Raw genomic sequence first — 23,170 nt, 5'->3', positions numbered from 1 at the left:
CAGGACACCCACCCGAGGGGGGCCGCGAACCTCTGGTTTGCGAACTGGCCACGGGGGTATGCCTGGGGCTTCCTGGGGAAACGAACGTTAGGGGCAGGGCTGCAGGACGAGAGCCACCGTTCATGTGGTGCTGGCAGCGGGCTGCCAAAGCAAACCGGGGGCTTCCAAGACTCTCGGGATGAAATTTTTCACCTGCGCAGTGCCTGGGGGTCCTTGTCTAAGGCTCAGCAGAAACTGAGGGCTGCACTGGAGACGAAGACTTCTGGATTGAAGGCAGCACAAGCCAGCCCTAGTAACAGGCTCCTGCCCTCCCTCGGTCGGGTGCAAAGGGAACAGAGCACAGAGACAAACAGCATTTTTAAAAATCAATTGTTTGTTTTCAGAGACTGAAGCTTTGCTGATGCTGACTGAATTTTTACAAGGACAGGTGAAAGATCAAATTTTGCCTTTTCCTTCCTCAAAAGCAACATTCTTGTGGAAACCCTACCAAAAAAGCCAGCCTGAGGCACAGCAACGATTTGCACTGTAAAACAGCGAGAGCTAGACAAGGATTATTCCAACTGTGCTGAGTGGCTCCATCACGGAAAGCACCAGAACCACCTTAGATTGAATTATATTAAAAACTTTCTTGTGGGAACAAGCCGTAATTAGACTGGCCCACAAGTCTGACGATCTTCACAGCCAACGAGCTCAGAACACAGCGCGTGTTCGCAAGCAGAAGAGGACTGTGCCCACGGGTTACGTTTTCCAGGAGCGGGCACGGGGTGAGTCTCAGGCGATGCCCTGCTCGCTTTTCAGGAGACCCTGCTGGGGGGGGGCTCTCACAGCTCGAGCTCCAGCTGATTTCACAGGGGGAAGGCTGGGCTGACGCGAATTCGCTGCCGATCAGGACACCCGCTGCCCGTCACAGGCATCCTCTGTGCGATGTAACGCGCACGCCGGCGAGGCTCAGCCCAGCGGGCCGGTTTGCAGGGCCCTGCGGGACAATCGCTCTGCTGGCACCAGCGTCCCTGTAAGAGCCCCGCGCCCCAGGTGCTGCAGCCAGGAACAGAGGCATCGGCACCCGTCTGTCACGGAGCCATCAGGGCGCTCCGGAAAGAAAGTTTTATGCCTCGCCTTTATCCAGAGAGCAACTTCCAGTTCCTGCAGGGAAATCACATCTGCGACGTGGCTGAGGAAGGTGGGAGTCAGCGGCTCCCGGCGCAAGCACGCGGCCACAGCACTGCACAGGGCACGGCCCCAGCCCCACAGGACAAGTGACAGCACCCCCTGTCCCCTCCCCGTCCCCCCCCGCCCCACGCTGCTGCCCTCACAGGCTCCTCGCCAACAGCCGGGAGGGCTGCGAACTCAGACAAAGCAGAGGCCTTGGCGTCTGCAGAAACTGATGGGGTTTGCCCAAGATTGCTCCTTACGCAGCATGGCAGTGAGGACAGGAATTTTTTTGCTTTATTAGACACACGTCCCTGCAGCACAGTGCCATTTTCAGCTGCCTGTGAGAGGCAGGTGGCTTCCTTCTTTAACGGGGAGAGAGAACAGATTTTTATCTGCAGAAAGAAGCTGCAGCCAGGAAACAACATGTGCAGTTAAAACAAAAATCAACCCAACCATCAGGCCCCTAGAGACTCCCGATCCTTTTCAGACAGGCAAGCAAAAGGGGCACGGGGCTTCTCCAAGGGAAGCACAAAGCCCGGCAGGAGGTGGGATTCAAGGGGCGAGCGCTGCTCCCAAAGCACCTCCGGAAGGACCCACAGCTGCTTGTGAGCATGCCTGTCTGTGTGCCAGGAACGCCAGTGCTCACACACTCACAAAACCTCCTCTTTCCACCTTCTAAACAGGAATTCAAGCCTGAAACACATCTCGGGCTCCCACAATCTGAGGCGACACCGAGCAGAAACAGGCTGAGCCCTCAGCCGCCCGCAATGCTCTCGCGTGCCGCGGCACCCCACCGGCGGTTCTGCCCGCCAGAGCACAAACACGCCACGCACTCGCTGCCACAGCCAAGCCACCCTCAGGAGCCACATCTCCACAAAAACCCAGCCAAGAGACCGCGTTTGCCTCTCGGCAGGTCCCTAGGAGAGCCCAGAAGCGCGAGCCCTGACCAGCCGAGCCACGTGGCCTGGCCGCAGCCCCTCCAGCAGCTGCCGTCGGTCCCCGCCACAATGCCCGGCGACGCTGCCGGCACCACCCCGGCACCACCCCGCATCATCCTGCGGACCCACGCACGCTGGGACCGCGGCCCAACAACAGCCATTACGCCAGTTTCAGCCGCTGTCCCTATGAGCGTCTTCACCTTTTTGGGGGCGGCAGGGACATCCCTACTGCCTTACATGAGCTGCAGTAGCAGCTCCTGGGGAAAAGCAGAGATGCTGTGGCAGCGCTGCCAGCCCGAGAGCTGCTCCACATCCTCACAGCCCGCTGTCATCGCAGCCGCAGCCCTCAGCTCAAACCGAGCAGCAGCGCCTCGTGCCCAACACCATGCCTTATGGCCTCAGGGAAGGGGGAAAGGAGTCTGCAGCCACTCCTTACCCTGCAGAGAAGACATCAAGCCATGACATTTTTGTATCAGGGTTAGGCACCACGTGAAACCTTTCAGGCTTTTGCAAAGCTGAAGCACTAATACTGGTGCACCAGCAGGGACCCCCCAAAGTCCTTGTCCTTGCAGATGGTCAGAGGCAGAGGCACAGCACCAGGACCCTGTCTCACAGCGCACCCTGGCCCATGGCGCGGCCAGCCGCCACACCAGCACACCCACCAGAAGCTGGATCAGAGTGCTGGGCATAAGGGACCAGCCTCAGCAAGCAGCCACAGATCACTCCCAGAGGAGCAGGAGTGCCTGCATCTGACTGAAGACAGCTGGGGACAGCGAGGCTTGGCTGCTGCTTGCCAAGAGAAGTTTGCTGCATCGCCCCGCTACTCGCTCTCTGATCACCGGGAGCGTGACAGAGTGGCGAACGGACAGGTCAGGACCGTAGCCCAAGTCACTTTGTGGTTGACAAGCCAGAGAGCAGGTCCGAGGAGAGCTGAGCACCACAGTCACCACACAGCCACCCCCCTACCTGGCGAATCCACTCTGCAGGCGAGCGGCAGAAGACCCAGGGGTTCGCCTGGGACAGAGCAGGAGCAGAGCTCCGGGCCTGCACCGTCCTTCATCCGCTTGGCTTGGCCGGCCCCCTTCTCCAAGTCACCGAACAGCAGACAGACAGACATCTGCAGTCCCCTGATGCCGTTCGGTTCCTGCTACCTTATCAGTCCCTGTTCCCAGGCAGGGCTGCAAGGCACGTCTCCGCCGGCAGAGCTCCTGGAGCCTAAAGCCTGAGCATCTGTGGTGCAATCCGGAGGGACTCGGGCTGCCACGTCCCGGTGGGCTGCCTGGAGCAGGGCCTCTGCAAAGACATCGCCCTGCCACCGCCCGCACCGAGGGCTCCTGCTCACCTAGAGCCCGCCACCGTAGCTCGGGGCACCAAGCGCTGACGAGGTAACTGCCTGCAAAGCGCTGAAGAGGCAGAGCAAGGGGAGGAGGAAGGAGAAAGGCAGCGTGTGAGTGCCACCTCTCCCCAGCTCCTCCCATCCAGCCATCGAGCAAGCTCAGCTCGGCGAGGCCGGGCGGCCCAGCAAAGGCCTCCGCCGGGCAGCGCGGCCACCCACGCGCGGCACACTCAGCTGCCCCAGCGTCCCGGGGATGCTCCCTGGAGGTGCCCGGCCCCACGAGAAGCCGCACGCCCGCAGCCCCGCAGCAGGCTGCCTCCCCGCCGCCTGCTGCAGCAGGGGTCGTTCGTGTCTGCGGCAGCGCCGGCCGAAATCCCGGCCGTGCCGAGCGGGGAAGCAGCCTCCGGCCGCGCGGCCTCTGCTCGGTGAGCGCGCGGGGCCCCGCAGGCAGGCGCAGGGGCGCGAGCCCCGGGAACAATCCTGCCGGAGCCCTGAGCCGCATTCCCGGCCCTCCGCAGTGCCTCCCCCACATCCTGCCTCCAGCCCTCCGCCGGGGGGAGCGTATGCGAATCTTGGGTTGTAATTCTTCCAAGTTAAAAATAACCCGGCGGTTCAGCGGGAGAGAATCAGCAGCAGTGAGGCAGGGGGCTGGGGAGCCCGTGAGCTTGCTGCGGGGCAGCCATGGCACACATTTTTCCTTTCGCAAGCACAGGATACGGAGATGCAGCTTCCCAGCTCTGCGCACGCAGCTCCAGAAACCAAGAGCCCTTCGGCATCCCAGCTGCAGTCGCTTTGCCGAGCGGCCAACCGCTCCTTGGGTCGAAGCTGCCCTCAGGCCTCCTCAGCACTCCCCGGCCCCAGCAGGAGGGGAGCCCAGGCCCCACTTCACCGGCCAGGCGTGCGTGGCAGCACCAAGGAAGCAATGGGCAAAGGAGCAGGCAGCCAGAAGCCGGGCGGGGGCACGCCTCGCGTGGGTGCGTGTGCCCAGAAGAGCGGGCGTGAGGAGCGCAGCACCACGGCCAGCCCCAGGGCAGTCAGAGCTGTGCTCCCTGCAACGGAGGAAGGAAAAAAACAAACAAAAAAAAACAACGGGGGGGTGGGGGGAGAAAGGGTGGTGGGAATTCAGGAAATAAACGTGCTCTCTGTGGGGTCAGGGGAGCCGAGAGCAGCAAGAGCTGCCTATGAGGACACCCACTGCACACGCCAACCCTGCCAGCACCTTCGAGGACACACAACTCCTCCACACCGCGGAACAACGGGCTAGCAGACTTCGGCAGGCAGGCAAGATGTAGGCACGACCTCCTTGCTCCATGGGAGGAAGAAGAGGACAGGCAGCAGCAGTGCTGTGCAGCATGCCCCCTCCAACACGCTTGCTCAGCACCACCGCTGCTCCTCCCAAGCCCCCCCGGCAGGCTCCCGGCCCTGACGCACAAGCCTTGTCGCAGAGTCCGGGGGTCACTCGGGACTGAGGCTGCCGTGTTGGCACCCAACAAGCAAGGAAGCGCCCACGGGCTGGATACGGCCCCCGGTAACACAGCCTCTGTCAGCTGCACGACGTGACTCTCACGACAAGCTCACGTGGCAAGAACAGCAACGGCTCCTTTCAGGCGAGTTTTCAAACGCAGCTCCTAACTCGAGACCGAAACCGCGATGACCTTCAGCGGTTACTTCAAAGCTGCACAGTGCCACAGGGCTGACAAGGGAGGGTTTGCTCAGGCTCAGCGAGCACGGCAGCAGCCAGGGACCAGCAGCACGAGGGGCGGGAAGGCCGCAGGGGACGCGCCGCTCCCGGGCGGTGCTGGGGGCCCGGCGGTGGCAGAGCGGGGCCGGGCCTGGTGCCAGCGGCGTTCCCTTCGCGCACCAGCGCCGGCCGCGGGGGAGCTGCCAGGCGCGGGACACGTTTCCCGAGCCTACGCCCGCTGCCTTCTGACCAGCTGCCCGAGCAGCTCACAAGCCCCGGGCGTGGAATTTTAATCCTCAGCAAGGCAAAACCAGAGGCAAAGTAAAAAGCAAAGCTCTGCAGCTCCGTGCCCGTACGGACGAGGGAGAGAAGGGAGGCAGGAGCAGCCTGCAGAGGTGGCGCGGGCTGGGATGCAGCGCGGGGCACCCCCACCAGCCCCGCGCCCGCCACACCAAGCGCCGAGCTTCCCCCGCCGCCCTACCGAGGCCCATCGCACCGGGGTGGCACTTTGCAGGCCTCTGCTCCCGACTGAACACAGGCACGCTCTAGCGTGGCAGGCAACCCATCGCCCAGGCCAAATCTACCCTAAACTACCCCGGCTGCCAGTGCGCAGCTAGCTCTTCCTCTGCCACCAGCACCGAGATTTCCTTCCAGTTATTCACAGGCCCAGGCTCGTTCATCAGCGTGCTAACAGGGAAGGACATGAATTACGGGTCTGGGGGACAGACTGTGCCAGTGGCCACCCAGCCTAGCCACTTCTTCCACCACGCTCTCAGCTTTTAGTTTCCTGCTTTAGATGCTGAGGCTGACAAGGCCGTGGCAGGCTGCAGCAACTCCAAAGCCGCCTGGTGGGCACCCCCCTGCTTCTGCGGGGACAGTGCACCCAGCCTGCTCTGCCCCTCGGCACCAAGGACGCGCGAAGGCTGCCAAGGAGCCTGTGTGAAGCCAAGGGTCAAAGGACACAAGCGATGATGCAGCTGCAGTTGAATTCTAGGTGAAACAGGTGAAGAAGTAGCTCTGAGGACGCGCTCCTGGTGCTGGAAGCACGCCCTCCTCCCTGAAGCGTCTGGCTGTTAACCCCGGATGGAGACAGCTTCCTGCAGCGGTGGTCAGGAGGAGCCGGACGTCCCAGCAGCATCCAAAAAGCCTCCTCTGAATTACTGGGCCTGTGGGAGCACCGGGGTCCCAGCTGGCATCTTCAGAGGCTTCTCACAGCAGGGCAAAGCCCCCAGCTGCTCTCTGGCTATCAGAAGGGATATGCAGGCTTCAGCAGAAACAAGCGCCTGCGCCCTCCACATGTTTTCCTGCTATTTTTTTCTTTTTCACTCACAAGCACTCTTTGGACTTCCGTTAAATGCCGGAGCCAATCCCCAAGGTCACCAGGCCCGTAAAGATGCCACCAGGCACATAATTTAGCCCACAGCACCTTTATTAGCGCTGAAGGTGTACAAAAGCCAGCTCAACTGGTAGACCTTGAGAGCTGGCCAATTCAAAGAACCTTTTGTATGGCTGCTGCTCGAGAGCTGCACACCTACAAGCACTGAACACAAGCTATCCCAAGGCAGACAGCCAAAAAATGAGATGGCATTTCAGAAAGCAGAGATCCTCCTCTCTTGCCGTTGTTGATACCCTGCACTGCAAACTCAAACTGTCAGAAAGCAGCTCTGCCACGTCGCAGACAGCCCCTCAAAGGCAATCAGAGCCCTTTGTGCCCCTATTTTCCAACTGTAGAACGGGGATAAAATCAGCCTTCGTGGCAGGGCTGCTGAGAGGACGAGCAAGCACTTGCAACGCACCTCAAGGTTTGCCTGTCGGTATATATGAGGAGCACATCTGATGCCCCTGGGCAGGCTTCCAGCTGGGATGGCAGAGCAGCACGAGCTACAGCTCCAAACAGGGACAGAAACCCCGCTAGGGCACCCAGGCCTTCTGAAGACTATTCTGCCCGGTGTTTCCAGCGGTTTTCTCCGGCTGAAGCTCCCTGCCCAAGACCTCCAAGGCAGCCACGTAGCAGGTGTGCCCCCAGCCCCACGTGTTGCTGTCAGCAGCCAGCTTTAAGTTCTCCCCCATCGCCTGCTCGCGCTAACCACAGCAGGTAAGAGGCTGACCTCAGCCGTGTCCTCCTGCCGCCACCCCCTGCTTCGCCTAGCCCACAGCTCGTGGGAGCGTGCCCCAAAAAACACATTCAAGACAGGAGCTGAATGCAACGTAGCTCAGACATCAGCAGCTGGGCCACGAGCTCAGCCAGCGTTTCAAGCGTTTTCAGGGCTCACAAGCAGGACGGACAGCATTGTGCTGCCAGCCTCATCTGGGTATGGGGGGGGGGCTACGCATGAAGCAAGCTCAGGGTCTCCCCCATTCTGTTCTGCCCACCGCCGCCACATCTCACTGCAATTCTTGAGCTCAAACACCGCAGGATGACCCCTTCCCACATGGCCTCCCTCTGCACCCTGCCTTGGAAGGGCCCCACACGCGCCGAAGGCACACTAGCAGTACCTCGGCCCTCCGTAGGGCCGGGCAGTATTGCCACCCTGGTCCTACGGGACCCGAAAGGCAGGTGACAAAGCTCAGCGCAGGGCTGCACTCCCTCAGGCCAGGTGGAGGTTGGAGGAGGAGCAGCAGGGACCACCAGGAGCACACGGACGCTTTGCTCCCCTGGCGCAGGACACCTCCAGCCCCACCACAGCAGCTCCCAAAGGTCACTTGCTCGATGCTGCCAAGTTAGAGAAGAGCTCCTGCACGCACGGAGGCTGCAGCTGCCCCGCTGGCACTGCACAGCCAGGCGACCCCAGCCCAGGCCAGAGCAGAAAGACTGGCTGGCCAGACCCCTGCCGGCCAACGCCTGCTCCAGGCTGATCCTCAGCACCCGGGAAGGTGACATCCCCACCAGACGAGGCCCAAGTGTTGGCTGCGTGCTGCGGTGAGGTCCCACGGCTCACAGCATCTGGTCTGCCTATACATCCCCAGAGAAACTAGTAAACATCGACCCAAAATAGCAACAGACAAATCTGCTGTTCTCCAGGCCCGAGAGCTTGCATACGGCAGCATCAGGCCTGTTCCTCAAGCGCCTAAAGAACAAGGAGAGAAAGCAAAATGTTAACAACCTCTCCTGATACAGCACCAAGCAAAAGCACCCTTCACAAGCTGCACGCTACCCCTGGCCCCCAGGCCCACGTGCTGCAGGTTGCTGCCGCTGCCCTTACACACACCTCCACCCCAGCTGCTCTGCCCTGCTCCGCAAGGGCTGTAACTCAGCCAGCGCTCACCTCCTAGGGATTCCAGCCTATGATAAATTATAACACTCTGGGATACAAGTTCTTCACAATCTCAGCTTAATCTACTTTGAAGAACAGTCTCTAGAGTTCAGACACCATCTGTAAGTCGACATCCCTCTCAATCATCTCCACGCTTCCCTGCGTTTGTGTCCTTTACGCCATCCCAAGAAACACTCCGGCACGGGAGGGAGAGAGAAGCGCCAAGAAGAAATTCGTCAGTCCCTCACGTCCCTGCCGCTCACTCTGGCAGACGCCCGCGAGCATCCCCCAGGGGAGCGGCGAGGCCGTCGCCCTCAGCGGGCCGGGGCCCCGCGCGTGCCCAGGGACGGAGCACGGCCCTCGTGGCAGGGCACCGTGATGGCCAAGTGCCCGCTCCTAGGCGGAGCCGGACCTCAGAGCACACCGAGAGCCTTCAGCACACGCAGGGCTGCTGCAGGGTTCTCGTGGAACCGGGCTGCTCCCACGCAGAGCGCAACCTCGGCACGTGTCCACCGCGGGCAGGAGGCTCCCGGCCGGCCAGCACCACCTCTGTGGGCTCAGCTAGCCAGGTGGCGCCCACGTGCCATCACCTGCACCGAGCCACCAGCGCAGCCCTGCTAGCCTGGCAGGCCTCCAGGCGCCCGTCTCCTTTGACGAGGAGCACCACGAAGGCCAGGCAGGAGACAGGCTCAGGACGCAACGGCTGAGCACGGGCCCCACGCCCTAGCAACGTGGTTTTCACGTCTCCTCTCCCTCTGCGCCTAGATGAGCGACTCATTTTCTGACCCCTTCCCAAAGCAGACATCTCAGCAAGACCACCACATCGCCCTGTAGTTCTTGGCCACACGATTCTCTGGAAGAACGAGGACACAACAAGGTCCAGACGGCCACTTCTGCTCGGCCAGACCCCTTTCCTTTGCAGGAAGAGCTGTAGGCAGAGCTGGACCCAGCAAACGGTTTCGGAGCTACCATCCAGAGCCCCTCAGCCCAAACACCACCCTTTGCTCAGCAGAGCCTGTCCAGAAGCTGAGGAGCAGCATCGGGAGGTAAGCAGCGTGCTGTGCCCTGCCAGGAATGGACATGCATGGCCTGCAACCCTGCGCAGAGCCACACGGAGATGCGGGGCTCCTGGAGAGGCCGCTCCGGGTGAAATCACAACTGTAACAAAGAGCCCGAGCCCAGAGCAGCCCACTCCTGCCTTCGGGTACCGGATTCAGGAGTCCGTTCCTCCCTCTGGAAACGCAATGAGAGACTGGCCCAGCTCCTGCGATGTTATTCTCAGACAGCAATTCTCCCTCCCCAGGGCAGGGAGGCGGAGCAGTCACAGGGACCAGCCCACAAATCTGTAACCACTTCTCTGAAGAAAGCAGGGTAACCGCAAACCTCAGCACCTTCGCGGTAAGCACAGGCTTCGCTTCAGTCGGCCTCCCGCAGCATCGGCACGCCGAGAACAAACAGCACAGCCTGCTGTCTGCGGCGGCCGAGAGAAACCTGCCTTGATGCGTGCACAGAAGTGCATGCCGGGAAGAGCTCAGATACCCCGGTGCGGGGCACCCTACAGGGACCAAGGAAGATCTCTGAGAAACAGGACTTTGCTCGCCCTAAGGCAGGGAGCCGAGGAGCATACAAATAAGAGCCAGACGCTGTGCTGCTCTCCTGCCTGGGCTGCGTGAGCACAGGGCGCAGCCGGGATGCACCGCGCACACGGCCAGAAGTCACTGAGACAGAATGGTGCTCTCTTCTGCAATCCCCAATTAATAAACACAGAACACGTAAGCGCCATTTTATTTTAACTCATTTTCATTTTAAGTACAACCCAAGGGGACGAAACATTCAGAGTTACAGGCGCTCTGTATGCGAGACCTGGAAAAGTCATGGCAGTAACTAACACAAAAATAGCAGCTTCCACAGCACGGCTACAGCAAAGCGCTGATGCTTATTCCTGTATCTAGAACTAACTTTAATTCTGCCTCAGTGCATGCATACAACAAGGCATTAATGTTTAAGAAGCTGTACTTCCCCTACCTATAAGTCAAGAAAGTGAAAATCCCCCTTGGGGATCACCCTTGCGACTTGACACCACCCCTGCTCCTGCACGTAGCATGCTAGCACCTTGCTAGTGCTGCAGGTCACCTTCAGAGACAGACACTGAGCACATGCTACAGTGCAAAACGAAAAACAGAAAGCACATAAAAGCACGGGAAAAACTCCACCTTCATGACTTCTGACAGAAGGTTTAACAACTGAAACGTTTTTGGAAGGAAACTGAACGATGCCCACGTAACGAACGTGTATTACCAGCACAATGCTGAGGGACCAAAATTCTCAGCAGCGGCTGCTACCACGCAGCACCACGTAGCTAGCTGGAGTCCTTCAATTCCTGCTTATTCCTTCAAACAAAAGCAAACGTGAGAAACCTCCCGGGGGGGTCCTCACATCCTGGGAGAGCTTTTGCAATCCTCAGGACTGTAACAGCCGCGGCTCCTATCAGTCCCAGCACCACCTTCAGCAGGCCAGCGCAGGACACCAGGCAGCGCAGCCCCCACCAGCCTCTCGCGCAGGCTTTTGCCCCAGGGTCCCTCACGGCATGCTCCTGTGTTCCCATCCAGCAAGAGCTACACTCCTGTGCAAGAGCTCCCGGGCTGTAAGTTAAACACAAAGGGAAAGAACCTCGCTCCTCTGCCTCCCGCCTGTCCCCCCCCGGCAGCAGCACGCAGCTGGCAGGGACGCGCCGTCTCCCCGATGCGGCGCGCTGGGCCGCCCTCACCTCCTTTTGCTCTAGTGCAAAACAGGGCTCCCCAGACCCCACGCTTTCATGGAAACGTGAAGGCAACACAAGTATTCTGCAAATTCTTGCACTGACAAGCTTAACTTCCACCTGCGTTCGGCACAGTCACCCCAAAAGGAAGCAATGAGCTGCTTGCATTTCAGTGCCGACTTCCCATGACAACTTTGAGCTGAGAACCAAAGAGGCAGACAAGCATCAAACAGCATCACCAGAGGAGATCTAAACTTCATCTCATCAGCTAAAATACAACTGAAACAAAGCAAAAGCCAAACGGATAAAACTCCTTATACTGGTGCAACAACAGGACTGCACAAAGCCGGGGCAAAGGCAGGACTACAGAAAGGAGGGATCCCAGGAGACGCTGCGTGCTGAGCCGTGCTGAACCTCTTAGGGAAGATGTCCGTAACATCATCAGACTGCTGTTGAGGAGCATCTCATGTGGGGAAAACGGGGCTGGAAAATGTGATGTGCACTCCCTAGCCAAGGCAACGTCTCATCGTCACGTTACCACAACGCTTCTTGATCCAGACCCAACGCACCTCTGTGAGCACACCTGCGCTGCCCACGTCAGAAACAAACTGGAACTAGGGAATTTGCTCCCTCACTTCTCACTTTCTTTTCTGGACCGGAGGAGCACTTTGCTCCTGGTGGAGCTGGATTTGCGCTTGCTGCAGGCTGGAAATCCCCTAGAGGCAGCAGCACGGAAACAGTGTACAGCCCCTTAACCTCGAGGCAGCACCTCCTTCCTCCGCGGGGGGAAAATCCTTACGCTAAGGACGGGCCAACTGCTCCTCCGACCTCCTCGGCGCCGACCGCGGATCCCCAGCTCCCTGTGGAGCGCAGGGCCCAGAGGCAGCAGCAGCCCCGCTCCCGGGCACTGATCTCTTCTGCTCCCGCCTGGCTCCGTGCGGGCAGCGCCCGCGGCCCGGCAACAGGCGTGGTGCGGGGACCTGCCTCCCACCTTGGAGCCCCGCTGCAGCGCCCCAGGTATTTCCTTCTTCTCTGGTCGACTGGACACAACCAGTGTAACACCGCTCAAAATTAATAGCCACATATTGGCAGATTGCTAGGCTGCATACCAGATTTTCCCATATAAGGGAAAGTTGAAGGCATTGTCCTATCACACGGAAAACATATTGCACCAGCCTAAGATAATAGAAAGCAAAATCAGAATCTCCTCGTGTCACAAGCTGACATCCACAGACCACGTTTGGCCCATTTTGCCGCCAGTTCGGTCAGCTTTGCACAGCTCTGATACTCCAGCCGCTGGCTCGTGCCTGCAGAGCAGCAGGAGGCTGCCTGGGACCGGCACGCAGCTGTGCAGGGCCCCGCGCCCCCGGGAGGAGTTTGGTCCCACCGCCGCGCGGGCAGCACCGGGCCCAGTGCCACCGCTCCCAGGTGGGAGCGCAGCTCCGGTTTCTTGTTCCTTCAGGGTGCTGAGAACCTGTCAGACAAACCCCGGGCGCTGCCACCACCACCGTGAGCGCAGCCAGCCTTGCCACCCAGCTACACGTCGGTCGGGCACCCTGACTGTCTTCTCTCTCCTGACGGTTTGTCTGCCTCCCAACAGCTCTGCCTCTGGCTCCACGGAGCAGGATGAAGTCACCAACGTTGTCCCAGGCAGGAAACGGGGGATGAGAGGAGAAACTTTCACTGCCTCTTACACGAGCTATAAAAACGAGCCCCCTCGACTCCCCTGAAGCCCAGTGAGACATCCGGCCACCGTGTTTGCCAGCGTTTCTTTAAAATCATTTCAGAGAAGTCTCCCTGCGCGTGCCCATTTCCCAGTCCCAACACACCAACTCCACATTCCTGCACTAAGGGCTCGCTCACAGTGCAAGGCTGATCAAACCTCTCCCTCCTTTGCAAGGGCAGGCTCCTGCTGCACACTGATGTGCAAGATACTAGCTCTTATCTTTGCGAACCTGAGACGGGCCAGGACAGCACAGCTTCATGCAAAAAACAAAGGACAGCTGTGGTGGCCAAGCTCTCAACCTTGCCACCTCTCTAAAACAAGCTCTCTTGCTTCTGCAAACCCTTCCTGAAATAACACAAACCATTAAAGTGAAACACTTTATATTATCTACCTGTAAAACTTTATTGTCTTTAGAGAAGCTCTTAAGGAGAAAATACGAAAGATCTCTGAAGGAAGATTAAATCTTAAATATTACTGTAAGATTACACATCCAGAGGGGGGGAAAAAAAGGTAAAGCTTTGCTTCCTGTTACAGAAATGTGGTAAAAAGCAGTCAGGAATATAAGACATTCTTCTGAGAGCTCACTAAGCCATTGCAAATCGACAGCCCTCAGACCCACTGACAGCACCGACCATCAGGACTAACGCTGCCATATCCAAGGTCAGCCACTCAACGACCAGCAGCTCAGACAGAGCAGAGCCGTCCGCCCCTAACGCCTACACGCAGAACAACGGATGGGGACGTAAACTTAAGCCAGCAAAAAGGCACACGCTGCGAAGCCAGACAGCAGCGCACCGAAAGGTATTACGGGACTCTTACCAGCGCCTCCCGCGGGAGACGCGCATCCCTGGCACGCTGCGAGCACTGAGCAGCAGCGCGAGAGCTGCCTTAGGCCCACAGATTCGCGCAGGTTAATTTTTAACACGCCCGCAGCAGCAGCCTGCAACGAGGGGCTGCAATCGCCATCTCAGCAACAGAGAGATCGACGCCTCTGTTTGAAGAAAGACGACAACCCGCAGAAACCAACAGCCACGGGCGCAGGATGGCCTTCAAACTTTCCTGAAGGGAAAATGCACCGAGACCAGTTTTTCTCCAAAGCCTCTCGTTGACTTTGGCTTTTATTTGAAGAATAGCGATACAGAGCTTCAGCTGTGCCACACAGGGCACTCGCAGATGTTTTGACGGGATGCAACCCTACCAGCCAGCACGCATTGCAGCTCGAAGAGCTCAAGGGTCAGCATTCAGGAGCAGGCTTCGGCCCGCTGCCCACCTTCGCAGCGGAGGACGCTCAGAGGTATTCTCAGTGCTCCTGAAGGACCTGCAAGTTTCCACAGCCGTACTGATTCAGGGATGATAGGGAGACCTAGCTTTCCAAAAGCAAACAGACAGCAACGCTAAGCTTTAAAGTGGAAGAGGAATCAATTTTCCACTTAAAAATTGGGAAAGGAACCCTGAACGAAACCAACCCAGTTGGAGGCCAGAAGCCTCAAGAGAAACAACCGATTTACTCCGGGAAGAATTAACTCCCAGAGTGAAAATATGCTGCTATTGCTTCATACTTCAACAGCTGGACCAAAACAACAATTTCTCTGCAAAGCAGCACAGTCGAGCTCCCACATGAATGAAGTAAACAAAGGGCAAGGAGAGGCAAGAAGGCACCTATTCCCGCACCAGCGCCCCACCAGCGCCCAAAAGCAACATCAACGTTTTGCTGTGGGAAAAGATTAACGGAGCTCAGCGTCCCCTCTCCTCCAGCAACACCTTAACCCAGGTGACCCCACAACAGTTAAAAAGATACAGGCAGCGGCTGCCAAACACCTGCAAGCGAACGGGTCAGGAATAAACACCTACCTCTAACAAGGACACCCGCACCTGCCTGCCCACAGGGAGCCCCCTGCCAGGGCCAGTGCTGGAGGGCTGCTGGAGGCTCCTGCGCAGTTCCACGAGAAAAACTCTGTACGAGCACCGCCAACGGCCCCCGACCCTCCGCCCCCTCCCTGCCTTCTCTGTGCCCAGAGGCGTTTGCTGCAATTCTCATGTGGCAGTGGGGAAAAAAAAAAAAAAAAACTGAAAAGGCTGGGTTTCTGGCCAAAATCATCTGAACTAAGCGAAGACGTAAACTAAGCACTTTTCAGAGCAAAACTGCTGAAGAGCTCTGCCACATCGGAGGCCTGCAGCCAGACCAGCTCGCGGCACAGCCGGATGGCCCCGTCGGCCTCCTCGGTGCCCAACTCGGCTGGGAGTCCTGCGGCGCTGCCAGGGAGGCAAATCGCTAAGGAGAGGCAACGTTAGCTGCTCCGGGACGGGCGCGCGCGCCAGGCAGCGATGCCGGCAGATGATTTCTCTTCATCCCTTCCACCTCCTGTTTGTGTGCGCTTCCCTCTGACTCCTCGCAGCGTTTACCCCACAAGCCTTTCCGACCAGCACCGGAACCTATTCCGGTCGCCGGCAACGAGTCACCGGGAAGAACGCGGCCAATTCGGCGACGAATCCTGCGAGCAGCAGGGCCGCGGGGCTGCGCTGGCGACGTGAGGACCGCAGCGCGACCGAGGTGCGACCGACGGCACCGCGGGGCCTCCCCGCCGCCACACGGCCGCGACGGCACCGCGCACCCCGCCGGGCCGGGCCGGGCCGGGCTCTGCCGTCCCCGCTCCCCGCCGTGGGGCGAGCGGGCGGGCGCCGGGGAGCCGCTGCCCCGCACCTCCGGGCACCGGACCGCCGCCCCCCCCCGCCACGCCGGGGAGCTGCGCCCCGGGCCGGCCGCCTCCCGCCGCTCCGGCCCCGCGGCTGTGCGAGGGCCTCGCATCCCGCCCCCCCCGGCCGGGAGGAGCCTCGCACCGCTCCGCACCGGGGGAGCCCCACCTCCGCCCCCGGCCCCCCGCGCTCCCCGGGCCCCGAGCTCCGGCCCCGCACCGCAGCGGCGGCGGCCGCCGGTCCCCGTCCCGTCCCCGTCCCCGTCCCCCGCCCCCCCCCCCCCGGGGCCGCCCCTCCGCGCCCAGCCCCGCGCCCCAAGGACGGCGCCGCTGCAGGGCCGGGGTCGCCGCCAGCCGCCGCCGCCGCCCGGCCCCGCTCCCCGCTCCCGGCCCCGCTCCGCCGCCGCCACCGCCACCGCCGCGCCCGTTGGTAGCGCCGCCCCGCCGCCGCCGCCACCGCCCCCCGCCCCGCCGCCGCCCCCGGCCGCGCCGGGCGGGCGAACCCAAAAGTTCGGGGCAGAACTCACCTAAAATGGCTCCCCGGCAGCCCCGCCGCAAACAGCCATTATTTGGTGAAGTTTAGCCCAGCACCCCGCAAGGACACCCGAACCTCGCCCGGGCCCGCCCCCGCCGCTCGCCCATTGGTCGCCCGCCGCCGCTCGCCGGCGCCCATTGGCGGCCCGGCCCGTCAGCCGCGCGGAGCCCGCGCCAAGCTTGGCTGCAGCGCGCCCGCGGCCCGCTCCATTGTGCTGCTGTTTGCACCGATGAGAGCGCGGCGCCGATTGGCCGCGCCGCCGCCCCCGCGCGCCGCCCCCCGAGCCCGGGCCCTCGCCGCCGGGGCCGCCCGCGGCCTGCGGGGCCCGGATGTGGGCGCCGCGAGGGGCCCGGGGCTGAGGCCGGGCTGGGGGCTGGGGGCTGCGGGCTGCGGCCGCCCCCGCCGCGCCCCTCGCGGCCCCCGGGCGGGCCGAGCCGAGCCGAGCCCCGCCGCCCCCTTCCCCTCGCGGTGTGCCCGGTGTCGGGCAGCGCGGATGGGGCCGGCCGGGGCGGGGGGGAGGCAGCGGCCAGCCGGGGACGCGGAGGCGGTTGAGGGGAGCCCCGGTGCGGCTGCGAGCGGGGCAGGCGGCTCCCCGGGGGGCGCTGAGGAGCCCGGCGTGGGCCGGGCTGGGAGCGAGCGGGGGCTCCGTCGGTCCTGTGCGCGGAACCCCCCGGCAGCGGGTGCCGCGGGTGGCACCGGCAGGCCCGGGGTCCGGCAGCCTCAGGAGAGCAGCCCGCCGGGGGGCGAGGAGGGCTTTCTGCCGGGAGTCACTGCGCTCGGGCCGGGCCCTGTTCTCCCGGGGGCCCCGCGCAGCCCCAGCGGCCCTTCGCGCAGCTCTGCGCCCAGCCCGGGACCAGCGGCACCCTCGCGTTGGTGACCAGCAGCATCGGTGTCCCCCTGCTGCAGCCCCGCCGGACCCAGGGCGATGGGAGGCTCAGCGGGAGCTGCTCGCAGGGAGGAACGCGGCTAGCAGTGAGGAGCCGCGCTGGCCTCCCCGGGCTGTGCAGCTGATGCAGAGCTGCTCGTGCATGCTCTGAGCAAGTTAGTGCCGGCACCAAAATGAAGCTCTGCTAGAACTAATTAGCTCTGCTGAGACAGGGCTGATAAACCAAGTGCAGCGCAGTCCTCATGCAGCCACAACGCTTGTAGGGGCCTGGGGGAACGCTGGCACAGGCCTTTGCTGCACTGTTGGAAGTCCTGGCTTGTCCGGGTGTCCTGTGCTGGCTGGCTGGCACGTTCCCTTTCTGCCTCTTGCCTTGCCCAAGCTTCTCCCCTTGCTATACATTTCTCCAGTGACAGTGTGTTCTGGAGGTGCTTGCTGCTGCACACGTGTGGACCAAACAGAAAGGGGACAGCCAAGGGATGCAGATCCCTCAGAGAGCTGCACCCCTCCACCCGCATCCCACGCCTCTTGCGGGCCTTCTGCGCAAGCCGTTACACCCCTGTGCTCTTCCCAGCGAGCCAAGGCTTCCTTCCCTGAAGCGTTACCCTTTGTGCCATCTCACTTGCTACCAGCCCACATCTTTACTCTAAACCTTCTTTCCTCAGCTGGTCTCCTTGCAGATGGCATTTGTGGGCTTTTCTGAGGTCTTACATTTACATTTTTGTCTTTATGCCACATTCAGCTTCTTGTTCTGCATATAGGACATCAACATGTATGAAGTATTCCTCTCCAGTGCCTTCTCTTTTCCCAAGCCCTCCCTGTTACCTCGAGCCATCAGGCATGCTTGTGCCTGATCTTTTCAGTTGCTTCCTGCGTTGGTCAACCTCTCACTAGCCAACACTGTCCTTTGCTATATCCTCCCTCTGACCCCAGAGCAATACCTTGTTCTCTACAGGAACACCCATAAAGGTAGAATTAATTGAGGCTTTACGATCAGAAAACCCATGCAGCTTATTTTCATTTGGGGAGGAATTTTTAACACCTGTGTTACAGAAGTACAGATGTGCTGGCAGGAAGGGACCAGAGGAGGTTGGGTTAGAAACTTCCAGAGATTCCTTCCCCTCACCACACTGGTGACAAACACAAGGTGGGATCTGCCATGGCTCTGCCAGGGATTCCCCCATCTCTTTGGTGTCCTGTGGCAGGGCTGCACCATGCTACCTAGAAAAGTGTTTTTCCTAACATCCCACCTGAACCTTCCAGGACGTGCCAGGTTCATTGTGCTAGCAACGCCCAAACAGGAGTGAGCACATGCCCACATATCCAAACAGGGACCATTCCTGCCTGGTTCCCTCACAAGGCCATCATGAGCTCTGTCATTGGATGGCCCCAGGACTTTTTTACACCAGTATTGGAAATCCGACCAGCCTCTCCAAAAAGCGGAATTAAATCCTGAGCTTGGCTATTCCCAAATCATTCAGAGCACAGGACGTGACACACTGTGAGTGCAGGACACTCAGCTGAACAAAGCTGGGGCCAAGCATCACCCGGAGCATAGACATCATTCTGCCCAATCTTTGGGCTCATCATCCCCCCCCATATGAGCTGAGATAATAAAAAACAACTTTCGGCCTCTACAGAGAGGGAGAGTGACAGTCCCCCTGGGCAAGCTGTTCTGGGCTCAGGACACCTCACCTCTCCTCCACACCTCGCCACATGGAGGGGCTATGGTCACCCACCATGTGCTGGGAGACCTGTGCTGGCCATGGCAGGCATGAGCAACCACCACTGCCCTGATACACAGATTTGCACCACCCTGAAGAGGAAATGTGTTGCTGTTACATGTTTACCTTAAATTAAATGTTAACTGGAATCAGGAGTAGCAAGATGTAAATGAAGGAGCTTGCTCGCAGCACCCGAACTAGGCAACAGTGACAAACACACATGAAAACAATGAGGAAATTGAAGAAATAACATGCTTAGCTGGCTTTCCCAGGAAGCCCATGGGGAAGGCAGCACACTCCTGCCAGGGTCCAGCTCTTTGGGTGCCTGTGCCCTTCTCCTGGCTGGTAGCCTTGAAGCAGGAGAAGCAGCCCCATGTGGGAGCTGGAAGCCTCTGAGACCTGCTCCTGATTACAGAGAGGTCCTGAGGATTCCCAGTGTCTGCAGGGAGATGGCCGCAGGCTGTGCAGGGGTTGGCAGCTGTGACCTGAACCATGCCCCCCCTTCGCTCTAGCAGTTGTCCCCTGCTCCATGGCAGGAGGCTGTGCGCGGGCACCCAGTGGGACACGAGCCGCATGCTCCCTGCCAAGGGCAGCATTAACTCTCCCACTGCTGAGCATGAAGAAGAGAGAAGCCCAAGCTTGCCGCCAGGGAAGGAGACCTTCCATGTCACTCCTGAAAATGTCACTGAAGGCAGCTGCAGCCTGGCAGTGACCATGCTGCTTCTCCCAGACAAGAGCCCCAGAGATTTCTGATTCCTGTTTAATATTCAGCGGCTGTGCAGATTGCCAGGACACGGCTCCGTGCCGCAGTGCCTGCGGCCAGGCAGTGTGTGTGCACCACAGGGCATGTGGCCCTCGGGCAGCCTGGGGACAGATTCTGATGGGGAAGGAAGGTGTCTCTCAAGGCAGAAGAAACGCCAGGCATTTCCAGGCTAGGCTTGTCTTTGTGCAGGGAGGGACACTGGTGCTGTTTGTGAGAGGCCACCTGGGCGCTGTTGAGCCCGGGGTGCTGGGTCTCCATCCGTCCCACAGGCAGGGACAGCTGGGGCAGCCGGGGGAGCTTACACCCAGCAACAGGGCAGCCAGTTCACAGCTCTCTGGAATTGTGTGAAGAGGTCATTAACGGATTAATTATCTGCTGCTGGCTTTTTTTTAATATTTTTTTCAGTACAAAGACCCAGGGCTTTGTCCACCCCAGTACATCAGCCTCAACCACTGATCGTAGCAGCTCTATGTGTGTTGTGGCCGCCTGTGCACATCTTGGGTCCTTCCCTTCCCTGGTTTTGGGGTGGTTCACGTGTCCCTGGTGGCTATCTGTGGTCTCTACAGGCTGGTGGCCCTACAGAGGCCCTGGAGCTTGTTCTCACAGTGCAGTCTTCTGGGGCCATGGTGGACACTCAGCCCTGGACAAGGTAAGTGAAGGACCACCCCCCCCCCCAGCTCCTTTCCGTTGTGCGTCCTCCCACCCAGGGGGCTTGGCTTGCTTCAACCCTCCTCTGCCTGCATCAACCATCTCATGCCTGAACAGGGGATGCTCTCTATCACCGAACACCCAAAGGCTGGAGCCGTGGGAAGGCAGGTCCAAAGTCAGCCTCTTGCCCAGGGGTCTGAGCCTGGAAAGTGGCCAGAGACTGCTGGGCAACCCCTGACAGGGCTGGGGCCAGTGGGAGCACAGCCCCATGCTGGCGGACCAGCAGGAGGGCCGTGCCACACTGGGAAGTTTTGTTGCAGGAAGATGTACCAGCCCTTGCTGTCGATATTGTTGCATCCCCAGGGCAGAGGCAGATTTGCTGCTTGTGCTGGTGGCCCTCCCAGTGTACAGGTCCATCTGCAGGAGCCGTGTTGGAGACAGGAGCCGGGGAGAGGAGGGGGAGACTGTAAAGCTACGTTGGCAGAAGAAGCATCACTTGTGTTTACAAAGGTCTTTTAGGAGGATTTTGCATGGGAGTTCTTGATGGTGAGCACTCAGTGCCCAAGTGACTGTGAGCTGGGAGGGCGGCCTGCTTTTGGATTGAATTTGAAGGAGACTGCTGGCGCAGTGAGCTACGAGTAACAGCTCAAAGTCCCCATTGCATTTTGGAAGTGTGTCTTTCATGGCTTGGCCAGCGATTCAGTGGGGAGCCTGACGTGGCCGCATCGTGTGCCCAGGAAGAGGGGCCGGAGCCAGTGCAGCGAGAGGGAGGGGGATCACCCGCCCCGCAGGGCCATGTGCCTGCCAGCACAGAGCCTCAGGCAGCCGGGGTGGGGACCGACACATTTTTAGCCACCCTGGAGATGGTGCCGAGTCCCCGGGGAATTAACCAGTGGCAGCACGCAGGCAGGATTCAGCAGCACGCGTGCCACGCTGGCTGCTGCCAGGCTGGGTGACGAGCGGGAGGCTTAGGGTTGCATACCTAGATTGCACAGCCGTGATTTTAGGGAGCCTGTTAAACAGCCCTGAAGCTGGAAACTCCTGATTCAAGGACAGGTTTTCCTTGGATGTGTTTTTTTTGAGGAAATTCCCCTGCCTTCGGGAGCTTGGGCAGAGCCTGTATCAGATAAATCACATGATTGCTTTTGTAAATTTTCCTGTGGGATTATTAAGCAGTTTGCTGGGCTTTGCCACCACAGATCATTGATAGCAGAGAAGAAAGTTTGGGGAGCTCCCAGGAACTGGCAATTTCATGGCCAGGCCCCCAAACCATCACGATACCCTGGCACCAAGCTGCTGCCCAGAGCTGTCGCTCCCCCCACAGATATGCACGTTACATGACTTACATGGGAAGTTTCATATCTACAGAGAACTTACCCTTGGTCTTCTTTCAATGCTGCTCTGCTGCACCTGCGCCCCCTGGCCGGTGGTGAGGCGCGTCCTGCCCCATGCTCCTGGGAGCTGCCGGCCTCGGGCAGCCCCTCGCCACCCCGGCCGCCCCTTGGGTGAGTGCAAATGTCCTGACAGCTGCTGCCCAGAGGGATCTCTTTGACTTAGCGTCTGCTCAAGGTTTGTGATCCTGTTGCTTCAGACCCACTGGCTCAAAGGTGCTCCTAATCACTCCTCCAATTAAGGAGAAGGTGCTTAATGTGCTGCTCATCATTATCCAGGCCCCTGAGCATCCATTACCTGCCCCTGGAGTGGGCTCTGTTCATCTTGTGCCTGGAGCTGAAAGAGAGCCACTGGCCAGGACCACCCCTGGGCACAGACAACAGCGATAATTTAACAAATCCATGCTGTACAGCCCCCAGCACTTCACACAGAGCTTCTTCTTCCAGCACTTTTTCCCTTGCAGACTCTGTTTGATTTAACTTCCAGGCAGGTCTCCTGGTGGCTCTCCTCCACCCCTTCTGTGTGATGGGCTCTGCTGCCCACGTGAGCTTCTCCTGCTTTCCTTTACCCAAAATGCTCATTTCTGTGGCTGCTCTCCATTCCCGGGAGCTGCTTTGCTGCTGTGCAGCTAATCAGAACGGGGCTGGTGCGGCCCTATGCTCCCTGCAGACCTTGCCAGCCCCTTGGATCTCTGTGGCCTTACCTTCGCTCGCAGGGCTACCTGGTTGCCCCTCCTTTTTTTTTTTTTTTTTTTTTTTTCATGGTGTGAAGCCAGTCAGGTCTTTAAGGATTTTTTCATATACTTTTATCCAAAAATGTAAAATCCTAGAAAAGAGGGAACCTTTGGGATCAGCTAATGCCCTTCTGTCCAACTTCTCCTTGGAACCTCACTGGTGGACACTCCACTCCCTTACCCTCCTCATCACGGGGAAGATTTTCCCAGCATCAACCTTGAATTTCTTCATGATAATTTAAGCCTGTTTCTCCTTGTTTTATTCAGCATGGGCAGATTAATCCTTTCCTCTTTGCAGGAGTCATTTGCATTCCTGCAGACAGCTGCACCAGCCCCCTCTGCTCTCTCCTACCAATTAAGCAGTCCCACGTCTTGCCGTTTTTCCTTGCCGGTCATGTTTTCCAGGTCTCTGACATCCTTCTCTGGACTCTCTCCAACTGGCCCAAAGGGCATTGTCCAGGCGTAGCTGCCATCTCCCGCTGCTCTCAGTGCCATGGTGAGAGGTAGCGCTGCTCACAGCATCCTCCTGCCAGCCTCCCTTTGCCCTGCCATGATTCCCCCAGAGCCACAGCTCCTTTCCCCTAAAATACATCTTTTTCTTTTTGCTCCCCATTTCTTGTTTATGCAATTGCCTATTTGTGCTGAAGTGCCAACGGCATTTATCTTTACTGCACAGCATCTTCTTCCCTGAGACCATTTCTCTAATGTGTCAGCCGCGGAGGCGTGGAGGAATATTTTGTGATTAGGAGCCTGCCTTCCGACATGCTTCCCATTCTTCCTATCTCCATATTTTGTCTGCAAGTTTGAAAAGCCTGTCCTGTATCCCTTTATCTCACTTGCTGGTAGCTGCAGCCTGGTGGTGCTTATCTGAGTTGGAAACAGTGCTCATTTCATTGCAGGTTTAGGCAGAATGTAATCTGTAACTTGCTTATGAGCTTTTTTTATGAAACGGTG

General features: G+C 59.3%; 1 protein-coding gene across 1 annotated transcript in view; it reads right to left on the bottom strand.

Moving 5' to 3' along the window:
* The window catches only part of CHD6 (chromodomain helicase DNA binding protein 6), an 89,089-nt gene extending 73,817 nt beyond the window's left edge, over positions 1–15,272 (bottom strand). The window contains exon 1 of the mRNA XM_050714016.1: positions 14,697–15,272. The gene's annotated coding sequence lies outside the window, so the exon portion shown is untranslated. The remainder of the gene's footprint in view (positions 1–14,696) is intronic.
* Positions 15,273–23,170: the final 7,898 nt, after the last annotated feature.

This window comes from Cygnus atratus, chromosome 16 (genome assembly GCF_013377495.2).
Source record: "Cygnus atratus isolate AKBS03 ecotype Queensland, Australia chromosome 16, CAtr_DNAZoo_HiC_assembly, whole genome shotgun sequence".
Lineage (NCBI taxonomy): Eukaryota > Metazoa > Chordata > Aves > Anseriformes > Anatidae > Cygnus > Cygnus atratus.
Note: the sequence above shows the minus strand (reverse complement) of the source record. Positions and strands in the feature narration are given on the sequence as shown.